A 20,534-nucleotide genomic window follows, 5' to 3' on the forward strand; every position below is an offset into this window, starting at 1 on the left:
TTCATAGACTACCTCGTTTCGTTTTGAATCTGCATAGCTCTTATGTCGGGACTGAGCTACCTTCAATCTATCTCTAATCAATTTAACCTTCTCTTCTGATTCCTTAATCAAATCTGGTCCAAACAACTGACGGTCTCCAACTTCATCCCACAACAATGGTGTCCTGCACCTCCTTCCGTACAAGGCTTCGAAAGGTGCCATCTTCAAACTGGCCTGGTAATTGTTGTTGTATGAGAACTCTGCGTAGGGCAAGTGGTCATCCCAACTAGATCCATAATCCAGTGCACAAGCTCTCAACATATCCTCCAGAATCTGGTTGACTCTTTCGGTCTGTCCATCTGTTTGCGGGTGAAAAGCTATACTGAACTCCAGTCTGGTTCCCAAAGTTTCATGCAACTAATTCCAAAACTTTGAGGTAAACTAGGTTCCTCTATCTGATACAATTGTTCTCGGAACTCCATGCAAACATACGATCCTGGTCATGTATATCTTTGCCAACTTGGCACTTGTATAGGTGGTTTTCACTTGGATAAAGTGAGCTACTTTGGTCAAGCGATCAACTACTACCCATATAGAATCATATCCTGATTTGGTCGTGGGAAATCCGGTGATGAAATCCATGCCAAGCTTATCCCACTTCCATTCGGGTATCGGCATAGGTTGTAGCAATCCGGCTGGCTTTTGATGTTCTGCCTTCACTCTCTGACATACATCACATACGGCTACATACTCGGCAATATCCTTCTTCATGCCAGTCCACCAGAAACGCTCCTTTAAATCCACATACATCTTGGTGTTTCCGGGGTGAATCGAATATGGTGAGTCATGAGCCTCCTGAAGTATTAACTTCCTGATCTCTATGTTATTGGGCACATAAACACGGTCCTCAAACCACAAGGTGTCGTGTTCATCCTCACGAAAACCTTTGGCCTTTCCTTTGCTCATTCTCTCTTTTATCTCGGCGATCTCTTTGTCATCCTTCTGAGCTTCTCGAATCTTTCCTAACAATGTAGACTGAACTTCCATTGTTGTAAAAAACCTCTTGGGACAATCTCTAATCGAAGCTCCCTGAGATCCTCTGCCAACTCCTTTGGCAACCCCGTGCTTATGAGTGTGTTGGCATAAATTTTCTGGCTCAGAGCGTCTGCTACGATGTTGGCCTTTCCTGGATGATAGTGAAGCTTCATGTCATAATCCTTTATAAGCTCCAACCATCTCCTCTGCCTAAGGTTTAGCTCCTTCTGTGTGAAATTGTACTTCAAACTCTTATGGTCAGTGTATACATCGCAATGGTTTCCAATAAGATAATGTCTCCAAGTTTTCAACGCATGCACTACGGCAGCCAACTCCATGTCATGTGTGGCATAGTTTAACTCATGTGATTTCGGTTGTCGCGAGGCATACGAAACAACTCTTCCATCCTGCATCAGTACTCCTCCAAGTCCTAAGCGAGAGGCGTCGCAATACACTTGGAAATCCTTGCGTATATCCAGTAGAATCAGTACTGGGGCTGTAGTCAGACGTTTCTTTAACTCCTGAAAACTCGCTTCACATTCTTCCATCCATTTAAATTTGATGTCCTTCTTCAATAGCTCTGTCATTGGCTTCACAATCTTGGAAAAATTCTCAATAAATCTCCGGTAGTATCCTGCGAGTCCAAGAAAACTGCGGATCTCGCTAACTGAAGTGGGTGCCAACTATTCAGTGACTGACTGTACCTTGGTGGGGTCTACTGCTATACCTTCTCCTGATATAACATGTCCAAGGAATCCAACTTCTTTCAACCAAAACTCACATTTTCTGAACTTGGCATACAACTGATGTTCCCTGAGTTTCTCGAGAACTAAACGCAAATGCTCTTTGTGCTCCTCTTCATTCTTCGAGTATACCATTATATCATCAATGAACACCACAACAAACTTATCCAAATATTCCATGAACACCTTATTCATCATGCTCATGAAATAGGCAGGGCCATTAGTCAGTCCAAATGACATGACCGTATACTCATATAACCCGTACCTTGTGGTAAATGCGGTTTTAGGTATATCCTTTTCCCGGATCTTCAGCTGATGATATCCTGATCGCATATTGATCTTCGAGAACACCTTAGCTCCTTGCAACTGGTCAAACAAATCATTGATCATCGGTAGTGGGTACTTGTTCTTGATCGTCACCTCATTCAATGCACGATAATCAACAACCATCCTTAGAGACTTATCCTTCTTCTCAACCAAAAGTACTGGGGCTCCCCATGGTGATGAACTCCGTCGGATGTAACCTTTCTCCAATAACTCCTTGATCTGCTTCTTAATCTCCTCCAAATCATTTGTGGGCATCCGGTAGGGTCTCTTTGATATTGGCCCGGTACCTGTCAATAGCTCTATCAAAAACTCGATGTCTCGATCTGGTGGCATGCCTGGTAACTCCTCTGGAAAAACATCTGGGTAATCCTTCACTACAGGCACTTCCTCCTGAACAACTCCCGTGAGGGTATTTACTTGGCTCCTCCTAGGCGCATGTCTAGATACATACTTGATCCTTTTTCCCTCCGGGGTGGTGAGACAAATTGATTTACTAGCACAGTCAATGCTTGCTCCATACTTTGACATCCAGTCCATGCCTAATATCACATCCAATCCTTGTGACTCCAAAATTATTAGGTCTGACAGAAAAACATGGCTACCAATGGTTAGGGGTATCCAGTCGCACCATCGGCTGGCCATATACTCTGCTCCAGGTGAACTTACTAACAGAGGGGTCCTAAGGGTTTGGGTTGGTAGTTTAAACTTATCCACGAATCCCCTTGATATGTATGAATGCGATGCACCAGTATCAAAAAGAACAAGGGCGGTAAAAGACTTAACCAAAAACTTACTAATAACTGCGTCTGGCTGCCCTTCAACCTCCTCCACGTTAACGTGGTTCACTTGTCCTTTGTTGAGTGGATTAGGCTTCTTCCCAGAGCTCCCATTACCATTTCCATTCTTCGCTTTAGGGCACTCCGTGGCATAGTGTCTAGTCTTCCCGTACTTGAAGCAAGTAATGTGACTTAGGTCTCTCTTGGTGGGTGTGGCTGGATTGGAGCGGGTCTGATTGTTGCTTGTTCCGTTCCCAGTCCCATTCTTGGAATCATTGTGGTTATGCGAACTTCCTCCATTATGGTTATGACCTCCATGGTTATGAACAAGTCCTCCCGAGTTCAGGGTTAGATGAGGCTTCTGCTGAGCTCCTGAGTTGTACCTTCCTTGTCCATACTTCCTTTTGCGGCTCTCAATTTGCTGCTGCTTCCCTTCAATCATAAGAGACTTGTCTACCAACTCCTAGTAGTTGTTAAATGTAGCCACCATCAACTGCATGCTCATCTCATCGTTCAACCCTTCCATAAACTTCTCCTGCTTCGCGGCATCTGTGGCCACATCGTCAGGCGCATAACGAGACAGCTTACTAAATTCATCCACGTACTGCCCCACAGTACAGTTCCCTTGGCGCAAGTTGCGAAACTCGCGCTTCTTCATGCTCATAGCTCCCATTGAGACATGGGCGGTGCGGAATGCTTGCTGAAACTGATCCCATGTAAAAGTGGCTATAGGATAGGTGATTGTGTAATTCTCCCACCATGAGGCTGCTGGTCCATCCAACTGATGTGCGGCAAAACGCACCTTCTCAGCATCTATACAACCTGCAGTGGTTAACTCCCTTCCAATCCTGCGGAGCCAATCATCTGCCACTATCGGCTCGGTGCTGCTGGAAAACACCGGCAGCTGCAACCTCAGAAAGCGGGCTAAGTTGTCAACTGGTGGTGGTGGTGGGTTGTTGTTGTTGTTGTTGTTGTTGTTGTTGTTGTTGTTGTTGTTGTTGTTGTTGTTGTTGTTGTTGCCTTGATTCTGAACTAACAACTGCATCAGTGTATTCTACTGTTGGATCAACTGAGTGAACTCCGGTGGGAAAGTAAATCCGGGGTCACGTCTTGGAGGCATCTGAGGTTTTAGAGGGAAGAGAATAGAATAGAATGAGGTCTAGTGATAAAACACTATCCATATGCACATGAGACAAACACAATCATATCAGTCAATCAATCAAGCAAGGCATACAATCGATCTAACTATCGTTACAAAAGTGCTCGGACTATACTATATACATAATGGAATACTACTACTGATGTGGTGGTCTACTATAAATATTGATCAGTCGAAGACTCCATGATGTCTGCTCCAGCTTCGTCTTCATAGTCATCATCGCTATCGTCGGGGTCCGAGTCGGTGTCGTCGATGATGATGTAGTCCTCAGAACGAATCTCCTTGGGTTCATCGTCTTCTCCTCCTGGCGTGGGGTCTCCCATGAATACTCCCAGCTTCCTTTCCATATCATCATTCTTCTCCACTAGTACGACGATTTCCTCCTCATAATCTTCGCGAGTAGCCTTGAGTTTTTCCTCCAGTTCCATGATCCTTGTCATTGCCTTCTTCAGATCTATCATGTATGTGCACATATGGTTCTCCTGGTGACGAATGTGCTGGTTTAACTCCTGGATGAAAGATGTGATTGATCTATCCTTCCTGGTGCTGATCATCTCCCATTGCTCATCTCGGCACCCACAAATCTGATAGATAGTATCCTTAAGCTCCATATGGTAAACTTCTCCAATGCGTCCCATGGTGATGTGAGCTGCCATACTCTTTCCTAGACTCCAGGTTGGTGCATCAAAGGAAAACTCTATGGGTTTGGTGACTGGCGCGAATGTCCTTCCTGGAACTTGAACTTGAATCATCCATCGCTCCTTTTCTGGTAAAGTGTCATTGTAAGTCCCGGTGAAGCTTGGTATTCCAATATTCAAGTACTTAGTGACTTCCTTCAAGTGTCGTCCAAAAGGTGCTTCTTCATCCGGTTGTGCAAACTTATTCCTTGTGTCCGCCATCCTAAAGAGTAGAAAATGGATAGGAGTCAGAAATGAGAAGAGAGTGGTGATCTAGGGCTTTAGCTTAGTGGTCGTGTCCTACACTCGGCGTGTGCTCTGATACCATCTTGTAGCGACCCGACCTCAAACGGTCAAGTCTCTGTGCTTCAGTGTCATCCATGGATCGGTAATGCTGACACACACAATACTCGAAGGATTTATAACAGAGTAGCAATCACACACTTATTACATTGAATGTCTCAATACAGAACTTATTACAATAAATATGGCTTAAGGCCATCCAATACGATAACAGCGGAAGGCTTGGAAGATAAAGTGAGTCCATCAAATCTAATGGCATAGCTGAGCTGTACAGCAACGACCTAACGAACCTTACTCCTCGTCTGAAAAGCCTGCAACATAATACGTTGCAGCCCGGAAACGGGTCAGCACATGGAATATGCCGGAAATATAACACGGTAGAGCAAGAATAGAATAATGCTATCACTATATGCATATTTGGCTGGTGGAAAGCTCTACGGTTAAAGTTTTGCGAAAAGCCAATTTTTCCCTACAACAAAGGCATAGATTTTATTTAACTATCATGGTAGTTGAAACACCATTGAGAAGGTTCCTCCAACTCAATCCCAATTAAAAGTAATTATCAACCCGACAATATTAATTTAGAGTGATGAGATACATATGATAATCCAAGTACTAGATACTCAAGATGTCCATAACCGTGGACACGACTAACCATGATTAGTTTGTACACTCTGCAGAGGTTTGCGCACTTTTCCCCACAAGACTCGGTCTCCTCCGTTGGATTTCTCGCACTACATGATGTTTGAGAAACGGATGACCGAGACACAGTCTTTCAAAAGCATTAACTCTCTACTCTGGATAGTCTATACCACCTACAACCCACTACATATGCTAGTCTACCTCTTCAAGAGCTTCACGCAACTTACTCAACTATGCTAGAGCCCATAATAGCTTGTGGCTGCACACAGAAGTTTCTAGCATGAAAATATCTCAGTTCCCTTTGAGCCTGGGTGGCAGACCTTAGGATTATCACACGGGTACCCCGGGATATCCTAGGACAACACTGGATTCTCCAGGTGCCCGACAAGCAATCCACCCAGATGTGTATTAAAGTTGCCACCTTAAGTTGAACCATTAATTAACAATCTCACATCTGTCATGGTTTCACTCACCCAAACCACGTCTACGAGCATAGCATGGCAATATAAGCAATACATAGAAGTAACTCCCAAGGGTTTGATAATAAACAGGTGAATAGGTACTACCTCATCTACTACCCAAATCCCACATGTTATCAAGTCCTAAGCACGCAATGTTTGAGGGTTGAAACTAATGCATAAAAACTGGGTGATCAAGGGATATGATCAAAGTGTTACTTGCCTTGCTGATGATCCGCAAAACCTAGAGACTCGATGTAGCATGCTTCGCACTCTGGGTACTCTGTCGCAATCTGATATGTCTCCAAAGTATCTATAATTTTTGATTGCTCCATGCTATGTTATCTACTGCTTTGGGCAATACTGGGATTTATTATCCACTTTTATATTATTTTTGGGACTAACCTATTAACCAGAGGCCCAGCCCAGATTTGCTGTTTTTTTGCCTATTTCAGTGTTTCGAAGAAAAGGAATATCAAACGGAGTCGAAACGGAACGAAATCAACTAGAGAAGTTATTTTTGGAAGGAAAGCTACCAGGTGGACTTGGACCCCACGTCAGGAGAGAAGGGAGGTGCCCACGAGGGTGGGGGGCGCGCCCACCTGCCTCATGGGGACCCCGAAGCTCCATCGACGTACTTCCTGCACCCATATATACCTACGTATCCTAAAACTTCCAGAACAGAGATTAGATCGGGAGTTCCGCCGCCAGAAGCCTCCATAGCCACCGAAAACCAATCTAGACCTGTTCTGGCACCCTGCCGGAGGGGGAATCCTTCTCCGGTGGCCATCTTCATCATCCCGGTGCTCTCCATGACGAGGATGGAGTAGTTCTCCCTCGGGGCTGAGGGTATGTACCAGTAGCTATGTGTTTGATCTCTCTCTCTCTCGTGTTCTTGATTTGGCATGATCTTGATGTATCGCGAGCTTTGCTATTATAGTTGGATCCTATGTTTCTCCTCCCCCTCTTCTCTCTTGTAATGAATTGAGTTTTCCCTTTGGAGTTATCCTATCGGATTGAGTCTTTAAAGATTTGAGAACACTTGATGTATGTCTTGCTGTGCGTATCTGTGCTGACAATGGGATGCCACGTGATTCACTTGATGTATGTTTTGGTGATCAACTTGCGGGTTTCGCCCATGAACCTATGCATAGGGGTTGGCACATGTTTCCATCATGATTCTCCGGTAGAAACTTTGGGGAGCTCCTTGAGGTCCATTGTGTTGGTTGAATAGATGAATCTGAGATTGTGTGATCCATATCGTATAATCATACCCATGGATACTTGAGGTGACATTAGGGTTTTGGTTGATTTGTGTCTTAAGGTGTTATTCTAGTACAAACTCTAGGGCTGTTTGTGACACCTATAGGAATAGCCCAACGGGTTGATTGGAAAGAATAACTTTGAGGTGGTTTCGTACCCTACCATAATCTCTTCATTCGTTCTCTGCTATTAGTGACTTTGGAGTGACTCTTTGTGGCATGTTGAGGGATAGTTATGTGATCCAATTATGTTATTATTGTTGAGGGAACTTACACTAGCGAAAGTATGAACCCTAGGCCTTGTTTCCTAGCATTGCAATACCGTTTACGCTCACTTTTACCATTAGTTACCTTGCTGTTTTTATATTTTCAGATTACAAATACCTTTATCTACTATCCATATTGCACTTGTATCACCATCTCTTCGCCGAACTAGTGCACCTATACAATTTACCATTGTATTGGGTGTGTTGGGGACACAAGAGACTCTTTGTTATTTGGTTGCAGGGTTGCTTGAGAGAGACCATCTTCATCCTACGCCTCCTATGGATTGATAAACCTTAGGTCACCCAGTTGAGGGAAATTTGCTATTGTCCTACAAACCTCTGCACTTGGAGGCCCAACAACGTCTACAAGAAGAAGGTTGTGTAGTAGACATCAAGCTCTTTTCTGGCGCCGTTGCCGGGGAGGTGAGTGCTTGAAGGTATATCTTTAGATCTTGCAATCAAGTCTTTTAGTTTCTTATTTTATCACTAGTTTAGTCTATAAAAGAAAACTACCAAAAAATGGAATTGAGTTTGTCTCATACGCTTCACCTTTTTAATATCCTTCATGAGTATGATGGAAAGGATAATTGTGCTCGAGTGCTAGAAGAAGAAATCTATAAAATGTTTGGCACTAAATATTTGAATGATGAGCATGATTGCAATGTTGTTAGTACGAGTTCTTTGAATATCCATGATGCTAATGATATGCAAAGCCACAAGCTTGGGGAAGCTATGTTTGATGAAGATGATATTTTTTGTCCCCCAAGTTTTGATGAGCAAATTTATTATGATGAAAGCATGCCTCCTATCTATGATGATTATTGTGATGACACGTATGCTTTAAAGAATAATAATAACAATGAACCTTGTCATCTTGATCTTAATTTTCAATCATATGATAGTTATTTTGTTGAGCTTGCTCCCACTATTATTCATGAGAAGAATTTTGCTTATGTGGAGAGTACTAATTTTTTATGCTTGTAGATCATGAAAAGAATGCTTTAGGTGCTGGTTATATTGTTGAATTCATTCATGATGCTACTGAAAATTATTATGAGGGAGGAATATATGCTTGTAGGAATTGCAATAATATCAAGTTTCCTCTCTATGTGCTTAAAGTTTTGAAGTTATGCTTGTTTTACCTTCCTATGCAAGTTGATTCTTGTTCCCATAAGTTGTTTGCTCACAAAATCCCTATGCATAGGAAGTATGTTAGACTTAAATGTGCTAGTCATATTCTTCATTATGCTCTCTTTATGTTTCAAATCTTATCTTTTATGTAAGCATCATTGAAATCATCATGCCTAGCTAGGGGCATTAAACAATAGCGCTTGTTGGGAGGCAACCCAATTTTATTTTTGTTCCTTGATTTTTGTTCCTGTTTAGTAATAAATAATTCATCTAGCCTCTGTTTAGATGTGGTTTTATGCTTTTAATTAGTGTTTGTGCCAAGTAGAACCTTTGGGAAGACTTGGGTGAAGTCTTTATGATCATGCTGTAAAAAACAGAAACTTCAGCGCTCATGAGAATTGCTGCCATTTTTATTTGGAGAGTGCTATTTAGTTAATTCTTTTTGCAGATGATTAACAGATAAATTCCTAAGGTCCAGCAGCTATTTGAGAATTTTATGAGTTCCAGAAGTATACGTTTGATCCAGATTACTACAGACTGTTCTGTTTTTGACAGATTCTGTTTTCGATGTGTTGTTTGCTTATTTTGATGAATCTATGAGTAGTATCAGAGGGTATGAACCATATATAAGTTGGAATACAGTAGGTTTAACACCAATATAAATAAATAATGAGTTCATTACAGTACCTTGAAGTGGTGATTTATTTTCTTATACTAACGGAGCTTACGAGTTTTCTGTTAAGTTTTGTGTTTTGAAGTTTTCAAGTTTTGGGTGAAGATTCGATGGACTATGAAATAAGGAGTGGAAAGAGCCTAAACTTGGGGATTCCCAAAGCACCCCAAGGAAATATTCAAGGACAACCAATAGCCTAAGCTTGGGGATGCCCCGGAAGGCATCCCCTCTTTCGTCTTCGTTCATCGGTAACTTTACTTGGAGCTATATTTTTATTCGCCACATGATATGTGTTTTGCTTGGAGCGTCAATTTATTTTGTTAGATTTACTTGCTGTTATTTAGCACAATGTTTTGCATCTTTTATTTCAATAAAAGTGGCATTGATAGCCTTTATTATGCCTATTTTAGAAGTCCACATGTTGCTGTTTGAAAACAGAAAGTTTACCGCTGTTGCAATAATTCCCTAGAAAAGTCAGAATGTGATAAAATGTTGAAACCTTTTGCATATTAAGATCTGATAAATTTACTACAGTGGGAATTTTCTTTCATAATTTTTGGAGCTAGGGAAGTATGGATGTTGCTGCATTCTTCACAGACTGTCCTGTTTAGGCAGATTGCTGTCATGTTTGCATTGTTTGCATATGTTTGCTTCTTTAATGATTCTATTTGAGGATAGGACTATTAAATATGAAGAGGCATTTAGTATGCAATGTTGAATAATAATTTTAGTGATTTGCTACAGTAGAGTATGATAAGGTTTTGGCAATGGTTTATACTAACTTATCTCACGAGTCCTTGTTGAGTTTTGTGTGGATGAAGCTTTTGAGATTTAGGGAGACCGTGATATGAGAGGAATTAAGGAGACACAAAAGCTCAAGCTTGGGGATGCCCAAGGCATCCCAAGATAATATTTCAAGAAGTCTCAAGCATCTAAGCTTGGGGATGCCCCGGTTGGCATCCCACCTTTCTTCTTCAACAACTATCGGTTAGTTTCGGTTGATCCTAAGTTTTTGCTTCTTCACATGATGTTTGCCATTCTTAGAATGTCATTTTATTTTGCTTTGCTTGCTGTTTGAATAAAATACCAAGATCTGAAATTATTAAATGTTAGAGAGTCTTCACATAGTTGCATAATTATTCGACTACTCATTGATCTTCACTTATATCTTTCGGAGTAGTTTGTCATTTGCTCTAGTGCTTCACTTATATCTTTTAGAGCATGGTGGTAGTTTTATTTTGAAGAAATAGATGAACTCTCATGCTTCACTTAGATTATTTTGAGAGTCTTAATAGCATGGTAATTTGCTTAAAATCCTAATATGCTAGGTATTCAAGAATAATAAAACTTTCTTATAAGTGTGTTGAATACTAAGAGAAGTTTGATGCTTGATGATTGTTTTGAGATATGGAGGTAATAATATCAAAGTCGTGCTAGTTGAGTAGTTGTGAAATTGAGAAATGCTTGTGTTGAAGTTTGCAAGTCCCGTAGCATGCACGTATGGTAAACGTTGTGTAACAAATTTGAAACATGAGGTGTTATTTGATTGTCCTCCTTATGAGTGGCGGTCGGGGACGAGCGATGGTCTTTTCATACCAATCTATCCCCCTAGGAGCATGCGCGTAGTGCCGAGGTTTTTGATGACTTTTAGATTTTTGCAATAAGTATGTGAGTTCTTTATGAGTAATGTTGAGTCCATGGATTATACGCACTCTCACCCTTCCATCCTTGCTAGCCTCTTCGGTACCGTGCATTGCCCTTTCTCACATTGAGAGTTGGTGCAAACTTCGCCGGTGCATCCAAACCCCGTGATATGATACACTCTTTCACACATAAACCTCCTTATATCTTCCTCAAAACAGCCACCATACCTACCTATTATGGCATTTCCATAGTCATTCGGAGATATATTGCCATGCAACTTTCCATCATTCCGTTCATCATGACACATTCATCATTGTCATATTGCTTAGCATGATCATGTAGTTGAAATAGTATTTGTGGCAAAGCCACCGTTCATAATTCTTTCATAGATGTCACTCTTGGTTCATTGCATATCCCGGTACACCGCCGGAGGCATTCATATAGAGTCATCTTTGTTCTAGTATCGAGTTGTAATCATTGAGTTGTAAATAAATAGAAGTGTGATGATCATCATTATTAGAGCATTGTCCCAAGTGAGCAATAAAAAAAGAAAGGCCATAAAAAAGAGAAGGCCCAAAAAAATGAGAGAAAAAGAGAGAAGGGACAATGTTACTATCCTTTTACCACACTTGTGCTTCAAAGTAGCGCCATGATCTTCATAGTAGAGAGTCTCTCATGTTATCACTTTCATATACTAGTGGGAATTTTTCATTATAGAACTTGGCTTGTATATTCCAACAATAGGCCTTCTCAAGTGCCCTAGGTCTTCATGAGCAAGCAAGTTGGATGCACACCCACTAGTTTCTTTTGTTGAGCTTTCATACATTTATAGCTCTAGTGCATCCGTTGCATGGCAATCCCTACTCCTTGCATTAACATCAATCGGTGGGCATCTCCATAACCCATTGATTAGCCTCGTTGATGCGAGACTTTTTCCTTTTTGTCTTCTCCACATAACCCTCCTCATTATATTCTATTCCACCCATAGTGATATATCCATGGCTCGCGCTCATGTATTGTGTGAAAGTTTATGAGTTTGAGATTACTAAAGTATGAAACAATTGCTTGGCTTGTCATCGGGGTTGTGCATGATGAGAGCATTCTTGTGGGACGAAAATGAAACATGACTAAACTATATGATTTTGTAGGGATGAACTTTCTTTGGCCATGTTATTTTGAGAAGACATAATTGCTTAGTTAGTATGCTTGAAGTATTACCATTTTTATGTCAATATGAACTTTTGTCTTGAATCTTTCGGATCAGAATATTCATACCACAATTAAGAAGAATTGCATTGAAATTATGCCAACTAGCATTCCACATCAAAAATTCTTTCTTTTATCATTTACCTACTTGAGGACGAGCAGGAATTAAGCTTGGGGATGCTTGATACGTCTCCAACGTATCTATAATTTTTTATTGATCCATGCTATGTTATCTACTGTTTTGGGCAATATTGGGCTTTATTATCCACTTTTATATTATTTTTTGGACTAACCTATTAACCGGAGGCCCAGCCCAGATTTGCTGTTTTTTTGCCTATTTCAGTGTTTCGAAGAAAAGGAATATCAAACGGAGTCGAAATGGAACGAAATCAACTGGAGAAGTTATTTTTGGAAGGAAAGCTACTGGATGGACGTGGACCCCACGTCAGGAGAGAAGGGAGGTGCCCACGAGGGTGGGGGCGCGCCCACCCCCTAGGGTGCGCCCCCTACCTCGTGGGGCCCCCGAAGCAACACCGACGTACTTCCTGCACCCATATATACCTACGTATCCTAAAAATTCCAGAACAGAGATTAGATCAAGAGTTCCGTCGCCAGAAGCCTCCATAGCCACCGAAACCAATCTAGACCCGTTCCGGAACCCTGCCGGAGGAGGAATCCTTCTCCGGTGGCCATCTTCGTCTTCTCGGTGCTCTCCATGACGAGGAGGGAGTAGTTCTCCCTCGGGGCTGAGGGTATGTACCAGTAGCTATGTGTTTGATCTCACTCTCTCGTGTTCTTGATTTGGCACGATCTTGATGTATCGCGAGCTTTGCTATTATAGTTGGATCCTATGTTTCTCCTCCCCCTCTTCTCTCTTGTAATGAATTGAGTTTTCCCTTTGGAGTTATCTTATCGGATTGAGTCTTTAAAGATTTGAGAACACTTGATGTATGTTTTGTCGTGCGTATCTGTGCTGACAATGGGATGCCACGTGGTTCACTTGATGTATGTTTTGGTGATCAACTTGCGGGTTCTGCCCATGAACCTATGCATAGGGGTTGGCACACGTTTTCATCGTGATTCTCCGGTAGAACTTTGGGGCGCTCTTTGAGGTCCTTTGTGTTGGTTGAATAGATGAATCTGAGATTGTGTGATGCATATCGTATAATCATACCCACGGATACTTGAGGTGACATTAGGGTTTTGGTTGATTTGTGTCTTAAGGTGTTATTCTAGTACAAACTCTAGGGTTGTTTGTGACACCTATAGGAATAGCCCAACGGGTTGATTGGAAAGAATAACTTTGAGGTGGTTTCGTACCCTACCATAATCTCTTCGTTCGTTCTCCGCTATTAGTGACTTTGGAGTGACTCTTTGTGGCATGTTGAGGGATAGTTATGTGATCCAATTATGTTATTATTGTTGAGGGAACTTACACTAGCGAAAGTATGAACCCTAGGCCTTGTTTCCTAGCATTGCAATACCGTTTACGCTCACTTTTACCATTAGTTACCTTGCTGTTTTTATATTTTAGATTACAAATACCTTTATGTACTATCCATATTGCACTTGTATCACCATCTCCTCGCCGAACTAGTCCACCTATACAATTTACCATTGTATTGGGTGTGTTGGGGACACAAGAGACTCTTTGTTATTTGGTTGCAGGGTTGCTTGAGAGAGACCATCTTCATCCTATGCCTCCTACGGATTGATAAATCTTAGGTCATCCACTTGAGGGAAATTTGCTACTGTCCTACAAACCTTTGCACTTGGAGGCCTAACAACGTCTATAAGAAGAAGGTTGTGTAGTAGACATCACAATCAGACAAGCATACAATAAGCAATCAAACAAGACGCACGGGTAAAACTCAAATAAGAGATCTAACCAGAAAGTTCAACTTAAGAACTCCGGTTTGCAAAAAGAATCAAATCAAGCGGAGCAACGAAACTGAAACTGCGAAAGAAACAAGATCCGATTACTAATCTGGACTAAGGTCAAATTTTACTGTATAAAAATCTTGTTCAAGTTGGTTAAATAGAAAGAGGGTTTCGAGACGAAACTCTAGGCGCTTGAATCGCCTGATTCCGATAAACGAGCGAAAAGTTATACTAAAACGAAAATCGGATCAGAAATCGCGATCGAAAATAATCGCGGAAAATACGAGGAAAAGAAAAACTGACAAACAGGCTAACGAACGAACGTTTACTGTCTGCGGCTAAACAGTGAAAACCGTTCGTTAAAACAAACGTAAAAACGAGCGTTCATTAAATAACTAAACCGAAAAAATAAACCGAACCGGATCTAGGGTTTCGGAAAAAAACCAAACGGTTTTCTCACGAAAACCAAGGCGGCTACCTCGGGTCCGGCGGGGTCCGGCGAGGCGGCGCGGCGGCAATGCGGCTCTGGCAGCGGCGGCGGGCGGCGGCGCGGCGGCTAGGGTTAGGGTTAGGGTTAGGGCGCGGGTGGGCTTTGGTGGTGGCTGTGGGCTTTCGGCGGCTCGAGGGCGGCGGCTTATAAAGCCCCCCCGGGCGGAGTCCTGCTCGGGTACAGCCCGGAGTCAGTTCACTTTTTTTAAATAATTCTGACGTGCAGAAAAAGAAAGAAAAGAAATACTAAACATACTCCAAAAATCCCGAAATAAATTTTCCCCGTCCTCTAAAAATAAGTCGGACAAGGTGAAAATTTATTTGGGCCTAAAATGCAACTTTGAAAAATGCATATTTTTCCTAATTCAAATAAAATTGTGATAAAACTCCGAATAAAAATCTTATTTGATTTTAATATTAAATCTTTGATATTTCTCTATTTTGAGGAAGTCATTTTATCCTCTCTCTTTTATTTTTATAAAAGAAATAATCAAAGAGAAAATAATTAAAATCAAACGATCCTCTTTCCAAAATTCGAGAAAACTTGAATATGAAAATAATGAAATCCCCAACTCTCTCCGTAGGTCCTTGAGTTGCGTAGAATTTCTTGGATCAAGCCAAAAATGCAATAAAATATGATATGCAATGATGCTGTACTGTATAACATTCCAAATTGAAAATTTGGGATGTTACAGCCACGCTTTGAAAAGCCCAACCTTGAGCAAGAGCATGGGTTCTTAAAAGCAATCAATGATGATCTTTGCAAGAAAAGTTCTTCTTACATTGCCAAGCATTTACTATTATCTACTTACATGCCACAAGTACAAACTAGCAACAAGAGTAAGAAAGATTCTTCCTCTAGTAGTAACAATAATCATGTTAAATCCAATATTGTTGCTTCTAGTAGTTCTCTTGATTCCACTAATGATTCTCTTAGCCAAGTTACACTTGAGAAAGAAAATAGCTTATTGAAGGGAATTATAGAGAAAGGTGTTTACAAGAGCCTTGCCAAAAGTAAGAAATTTGAGGAAATTGTACGCAAGCAAGGAAGGCACCGGAAGAATCAAGGTGTTGGTTTTGAACGAAAGTTCAATGACAATGGAGTTGAGTGGGCAGAAGATCAATACCGCAAGACGAAGTTTGTTCCTCAACAAGAGAAGTATGATCCTACTTCTCTCAAGGGGATACAAGCTCAAGATGATCTTCCACCACAAGACCACAAACAAAATGGCAAGGACAAGCTTCAAGAAGAGATTGATGCATTTGAAGAAGCTCCCAAGGCCTTGGTCAAGTGGGTTCCCAAGACTACATCAAGTTCTGCTTCATCAATATGACTACAACTCCAAGGATTCCCATCAAGTTGATGTGGACCCCAAGAAGAAGAACTAGAGAGTTCTTGAGGGTGACTCCGCCAACATACTTCCCTCATATCATCTTGGCGAAGACAAGTGCTAACAACTTCCACATCTTGCACTAATTCAAGGAGTCACAAACCCTCTTGTTGGTAAGACAAGGGACAAGGTAACCTAATGCTTTCATGGACATCATCTTGTGTGAACTTCACTCTATGTCTATGGATATCCTTGTTTGTTCCTAGTGGGACTAACCCATATAGGTATTGAAAGTGCAACTCACTCTAATGGATTGCTCCAAATGATCCACATCAACATTGAGCATCCACATCTTCAACATCTACATGAAGTCATCATCGACAAAACCCAAGGTTAGTTCATCCCTCTTAGGGGGGATATCACATCTAGGGGGAGCTTTACTCAAAATATTGAGGTAAAGCAACTCTAATGGTGTGAACACAACAATGCTTTATGTAAAAGTGGTAACCCCACTTGTTCTTAAACGATGAGTATGAGCTATGATCAAATGTTCTCATTTGACTCCTAAATCAATATACTCATATATAGATGACCTAGTCATCACCAATTGCTTTATAGATGCTAGAGTGTTTGTGCATGCTTTGTCACATATTTCACTTGCCATTTTATTGTGTGAGCATGTTGGTTGCATATTTTATTCATTCGAGGACATCCATTTGTTTCTTTGATTGTTTGGCTCTTTTCCTTTTGCCAAATGGATGGACAATAATTCCTAAGAACTTCCTCTAGCTATCTATGCTTTTCTCGTCTCAAACTCTATTCATGCTACATCACAAAGTTTGATCAAGTCAGATTCGAACACTCTGTGTGAGGAGCACTCGGAGTCCCCGATTCTTCATAGACTTAAACTTCCAAAACCTCTCTGTGCATTTTGGTCTGACCGAGTTCACTGAGTTGGTCTAGGTTTTCAATCTCGGTGCAACCGATTAGAACTTTTCAGTCACACTGAGTTGCAGTAACCACTTGCGATTCTGCATCTCGGTACCACCGAGTTGTTACACTCTGTCACACCGACAGGGTCAGGATATATATACCGACGGGCCAAATTTTGGAAATTTCTCCAAAACCTCTCAGCCTGTGCGTGTCCTGCTCTGCCGCCTCGGGTTTCCGGATCGTCCTCTCGTCGCCACCGACCTCCCACCACTGGTCTCCATTGCCGCCAATGGAATTCAACCCTGTCGTTGTCGCCGTAGCAAGCTCATCACCGAACTAGGGTATGAGTTCGAGTCTGTGTGTTGTTCCTTACTCCGATTCTTAGAACAAAGCAAATGCCATGTTCTTTACCACGTATGAGATCATCCTGTCCAGAAAAAAAATCTCTAGATTAGATTCGATTTGAAAATTTAGGGTTAGGTTTCCACCGAACTCATCTCAGACCGACCGAGTTGTGGAAATCAGTCTCACCGATTTGGCTTAGGACATTGCACTTGCACTTTTCGGTCTGACCGAAACTTGCAAATCGGTGTGACCGAGTTCAACTCTCTGTGAAACCCTAGTAATCTCGGAGTCACCGAACTGTATCTCGGTCTGACCAATTTCACTAGTTTAGACTCCAAAAGTTGCTTCGGTGTCACCGAGTTTAACAAATCGGTAGCTTCAAAATGCTTTCCGTGGAAAACTAAAACTAAGTTTTTGACTCATTTGTTTTGCAAAATATCTGCACTTTGTGATGCTCATCCACTCTATCTCATCCATAACTATTCATAGGGTCTGCTGTCAGTTTGCTTGGCCAAAATGTCTGATCAGAGTGATGGCCAGAACAAGTCAGAAGAGTTGGTGAACATGAGTGAGGGCACTAGTCCCTCTAGCAACTATGATGAGGGTAGTAGGAGCACTCCAAGCAACCTACCAAAGTAGCTACAAGGACAAGGAGGAAGAGAAACTCTGACTCAGAAGATGAGGATTATGTTGCTGCTAAGGAAGATGTCAGCTCCAAGAAGAAGGTGCTAAAAAAGGAATATGTTGCTGCTGCAAAAAAGCCAGGATTGCACAAGAAGGCACCTGCCAAGAGAGTTCCAATGTCAAAGGCCAGATCATCAACTCATGAAACTATGGAGTTCACACTTGAACCAAAGGAGGCTGGTGAAGGCAAGAAGAGGAAAGAGAGGGTCAAGAAGACCATTGCCAAAGTCATTGGGAGATCCTCCATGATGAGAGATCCTGCAGATGATGAAGAAGAAGAATAAGAAGAAGATGTTGCACCAGCATCAAAGACTCAAAAGCTGATGGGAGATGGCATCAAGTCTGGGGCTGCCCCTTCTAAGCCCAAGACAGCTCCCAAGGCCTCTTCTCCAGCTCCAAAGACTGCACCCAAGAGGAGCACAAGAAATATTCCAGCTGCTGAGAAGAATAAGGCCCCAGTGCCTGAAACTGAGATTGATGAAGAAGATGCTGAAGCCCAAGTTCTTAGGAAACTGAAACCCAAGATCCCAGACCATGATGAAAGCCATCCAGTGGCAGAAAACATGAAGATCAGAAAGGATGCAGGTCTCAGACTATGGACACAATCTAATCCATATGTTGTAAGGAGAAGGACTGTTCTACACTACAGGTTCCATACCAAAGAGCAGCATGATTTCTATGAGACCATCTTGCTTGATAAGAAGCCCATTGTTTGTGACATGAAGTGGGCAGATTGGAAATACATTGACAACAATGAAGACCATTTTCCAAGAGTGCATGAGAGCTTCAGGCTATGTGGAGTGGACAAGTTTGTGGGTCAGAAGTTGACCAAGTGGAATGATGAACTAATCATGCAATTCTACTCCACATCACACTTTTATCCTGATGGGAAAATTGTCTGGATGTCTGAAGGTACTAGGTACCAGTCTACAGTTGATGAATGGGCACAATTGATCAATGTACCTGAAGAGCAAGAGGATGACATAGATGTTTATGCCAAGAAGAAGAAGGATCACAACTCTATGGAAAATATGTACAAGGAAATTCCTGACAAAGCCTTGGAAACTCATAAGATGGGCTCTGTCTACTATTTGTTGTTTGGTTTGACCACATTCAACACTATATTGAGGCATAAATTGTTGCCCAAGTCTGGAGATCATAGAATGATCAGAGGTCACTCCATCAACCTGCTGCAGTTGTTTGATGTGCCCCAAAAGTTCAATGTCATGACTTTGATTATTGAGACAATCAAGAGGACAACTGCAGATCAGAAGAGGTCATGTGGGTATGCTCCACACATTCAAATGCTTATCAACTCCAAGATGGGCACATGCACTTAACTTTTGGACAAGGGACATCTACCCTTGAGACCAAATTTTGAGGACAACACTGTTGTCATGAATGAAGATGATCCCACATCTGTAGAGGCACAAGAAAAGAGAGAGAAAGCAAAGGCTGAAAAAGCTGCAAAGATGCCAAGTGCTGAGGAGGCATCTCAAGTGTTTCTGAAGACTAAGCAAGATCAACTTGGATATCTGATTCAAGCCACCTTGAGGATTGAGAAGGGCTTGGCCACCCTGACTCAGAACCAAGAGAGCTTGGAAAGGATCATTGAAACTAAATTTTATGGTCTTGATTTAAAGGTGACAGAGATGCAGACAGCTGTTGAGCAGCTCCAGGAAGAAGCCGAGGAGAGGAAAGGGCAGGCTACCACAGATGCCTTTCAGAGAGTGCCAAGAGGGCAGAGATCTGCTGCAGTGCCCATCGCTGACACTAGAGAAACTACATCAGCACCCGCAGCCACAACATCAGTGCCACCTCCAGTTGCCACTCCACCATCTCCAACAACTTCCATAGATGCATTCATCCTTGGAGTCCTCTCAATGCCTCCTCCCAGAGATCAAGCCTAGAGAGACGCATATCACTATGCATTTTCAAGCTTTTCGGTAACTTGTTGCCAAAGGGGGAGAAAGTGTATAGATCATAGGCTTCGAGAGAGAGAGAGAGAGAGAGAGAGAGAGAGAGAGAGAGAGAGAGCTTCGCTTCTTTTGCCTTGTTTGTTTTTGGTTGATAATTATTTGTGTGCTTTCTTGATACTCTTTGTCTATGTGTGTGAGATACTTGTATGATCATGTGTTTGATCATATCCTACATTAATTCTTGTGCTTGAATGATGTTATCTTTTAACTCTCTTATATGATCATTCACTTTTCCTTGGTGATAAGTGCATATTTTTACTCTCTATCATTTTGATCGCTCCATCAAGATGTATGTGACATGGAAGAGTAACCCGTGATCCTAATTGATTGTGCATTTGCATTCAGAAGAAAATTTTAAATAATGCACAAATTTAGGGGGAGCTCTTGCTTATCACATACTTCTCAAAGCAACAATGCATTTCAATCTTACTATTATTTGTCGAAGCTTTGATCTATATGTTGTCATCAATTACCAAAAAGGGGGAGATTCAAAGTGCAACTATCCCTGGGTGGTTTTGGTAATTCCTAACAACATATAGCTCATTGAATTAATGCTCTTTCAAGATAAACATTTCAGAAAGTTTAATGATTGGCATGGCGTGGACTAGGAA

The sequence above is a fragment of the Triticum aestivum genome, chromosome 1A, assembly GCF_018294505.1.
Source record: "Triticum aestivum cultivar Chinese Spring chromosome 1A, IWGSC CS RefSeq v2.1, whole genome shotgun sequence".
Lineage (NCBI taxonomy): Eukaryota > Viridiplantae > Streptophyta > Magnoliopsida > Poales > Poaceae > Triticum > Triticum aestivum.